Raw genomic sequence first — 2786 nt, forward strand, 5'->3', positions numbered from 1 at the left:
CGTACGGATCCACTTCTTGTTTAGTGGAATTATGGCTCTGCACTTTTCATTAGACAGACATTTTTACCGCTTCTTGTTTAGTAGTATGATGAGCTGCACACTTTCATTATACAGACATATTCTATTATGTGAGTATTTCCTTTTTTTTTTTAAAAGGATGATTAGTTCCGGGTGTATATCTTCAGACTGTGAGTACCTTTATTTTAAATGTTTTATAAAATTATATCCTACTGGGCCTTTCACTCACCTTTTCATGTTTTCAAATGTATTAAACCCCTCCAGGCGACGCGAGGAGTAGTGCGGAGTAGGTAGCTACTACCGGTGACGTGGACTTGTTTCAGGAAAGCGAAGAGTTGTATTTCCTCTTATCTTTTATTTCAAGGCATGTATAAGAGATTATGGATTGTAAACTTAAATATGACTAGATTGTGGTTGATGTCATATTTACTTTTGTTTATGTTCATGTATGTTAAACACCTGTGGAAATTCCTGACATGATACCAGGGACGTGATTTTAGACTGATTTGGTTGGAAATTCCACCACCGTTCTTGAAATTAAATTTCTCTTGAATGCAGGGGCTCGTTTGGAAATACCTGGATGTTTTGAATTTGAAAGAAATTAAATTATTTTGCTTATCACTCTCTCAAACAGGTTTAAGTTTCTAAACAAGCCTCCACGTCACTAACCCCGGTTTAGGGGCGTGACAATGTTCTTCATGGATTTGTGGTCCTTCCTGGATTTATGGAGAAAACAGCGGCGAACGGCAGCGAACAGAAAGAAGAATAGGCCTATTTGGGGTGGCAACGCTTTCTGGACAGAGAGATTGGCGGAATAACTCAGTGGGCGGATGTTTTAATTTTCGAGTGAATTTTTGCGAAATGAAGTTTTTATGGGTTAAAAACTAGATTCAACGACGGTTTTATGAAAAATCGTCGTTAAAAATACCAGTATTAGACAACGGTTTTTTAAAAAACCGTCATCTATAGTTGCCATGTCAACCACGGTATTTTTAATAGCACATTTGACGACGATTTTGTATAAAACCGTCGACTAATTAGTGTCGTCAAATCTACAAATTTTTTCTAGTGAAATATGCACACATGTATACGCACATAGACATGCACATGCAGGCACGCACTCTCGCACGTGTTCATGCTTGCATTTATAAGTGCAACAAATTATTAATCAAGAAAAACTACTTACAAAGAAGAAATTTCGAAATTTAGAGAGAATTAAGCAAGTAATAAAATGACTATTTGGTTATTATTTTGCAGGTGAGATCTTTAATGGGTGATAAATTCTCTTCTTATACAAGCAACCTCAGGAGTAATTATGGCATGGACAATAGCATTGGTCATTGCATGGAAACTTGCCATTGTCTTAATAGTTGTCCAACCCCTTATTGTCGCATGCTTCTACAGTAAGAGTGTCTTGCTAAAAAAACATGTCTAGAAAGGCCATTAAAGCCCAAGATGAGAGCACCAAACTTGCTTCTGAAGCGGTTTCTAACCATCGAACTGTAACCGCATTCCATTCTCAAAATCGAATCCTCAAAATGTTAGAAAAGGCTCAAGAAGGCCCGCGCGAACAGAGCGTTCGCCAATCATGGTTTGCAGGCATCGTACTCGTTTTTTCGGTTGGCATCAAGGTTTGTACTTTTTGCTTAAACTACTGGTACGGTGGCAAACTTGTCTTTGAAGGCTACCTAAGCCCAAGAGAATACTTCCAAACTACAATTGTGACAGTCGCCACAAGTCGCATCATAGCAGATGTTGGAAGTTTGACAACTATCATTTCCGAAGGCCAGTATGCTATTCGGTCTATATTTCTAGTATTAGACCGAAAGACAAGAATTCATCCAGAAAGCCTAGAAAGTTATCGGCCTGAAAAGATAACCCGCGAAATAGAACGCTGCAATGTTCATTTCGCGTACCCAACTAGGCCAAATGTAATGATCTTTCAAGGCTTCTCAATCCACATTGAAGCTCGAAAATCAATAGCTTTCGTGGGAAAAAGTGGGTCCGGTAAATCCACAATTATCAGTTTAATCGAAAGGTTCTACGACCCGCTCAAAGGCGCAGTCAAGATCGACGGTTGAGACATAAGATCCTACCACCTTAGGTCATCAAGAAAATGCATAGCACTCGTCAACCAAGAGCCAACTTTATTTGCCGGCACTATAAGAGAAAACATTACTTATGGATTACCAAATGACGTAAGCGAAGCTGAGATCATGGAGGCCGCGAGGGCGACCAACGTTCATGATTTCATCAGAAGGCAAAAGGACGGGTATCAGACATTGTGCGGGGATAGGGGATTGCAAATCTCCGGCGGGCAAAAACAACGAATTGCAATTGCGTGCGCCATACTTATTAGACGTTTGGTTAATAAATTCAGAATCATGATTCAGAATAATTTTTTATTTACGTGTGTTTTTTGTGAGAAAAAATATTGTAGCGAATCATGAACTATGATCTGAATCATAGTACAAATCTACTAACTAAATGCACACCTAACAATCTTGTTGCTAGACAAGGTGACTAGCGCGCTTGATAGTCTCTCGGTGAAAGCCGTGCAAGAGGCGTTAGAGTGCATGATGATCGGGAGAACTAGTATTGTTGTGGCGCACAGATTGTCTACCATTCAAAACTGTGATGAGATTGTAGTTTTGGATAAAGGGAAGGTGGCGGAAAAGGGGACCCATTCAACTTTAATGGCCAAGCGTCCCACAGGAGCTTATCACTCGTTCGTTAGCCCCCAAACTATGGAGATGTCAAATTTGTGA

General features: G+C 39.7%; 1 pseudogene; it reads left to right on the forward strand.

Annotated features, from left to right (window-relative positions):
• LOC21393792 overlaps positions 1-2786 on the forward strand; it is a 6624-nt pseudogene extending 3838 nt beyond the window's left edge.

This window comes from Morus notabilis, unplaced genomic scaffold (assembly GCF_000414095.1).
Source record: "Morus notabilis unplaced genomic scaffold, ASM41409v2 Scaffold1242, whole genome shotgun sequence".
NCBI classification, from domain to species: domain Eukaryota; kingdom Viridiplantae; phylum Streptophyta; class Magnoliopsida; order Rosales; family Moraceae; genus Morus; species Morus notabilis.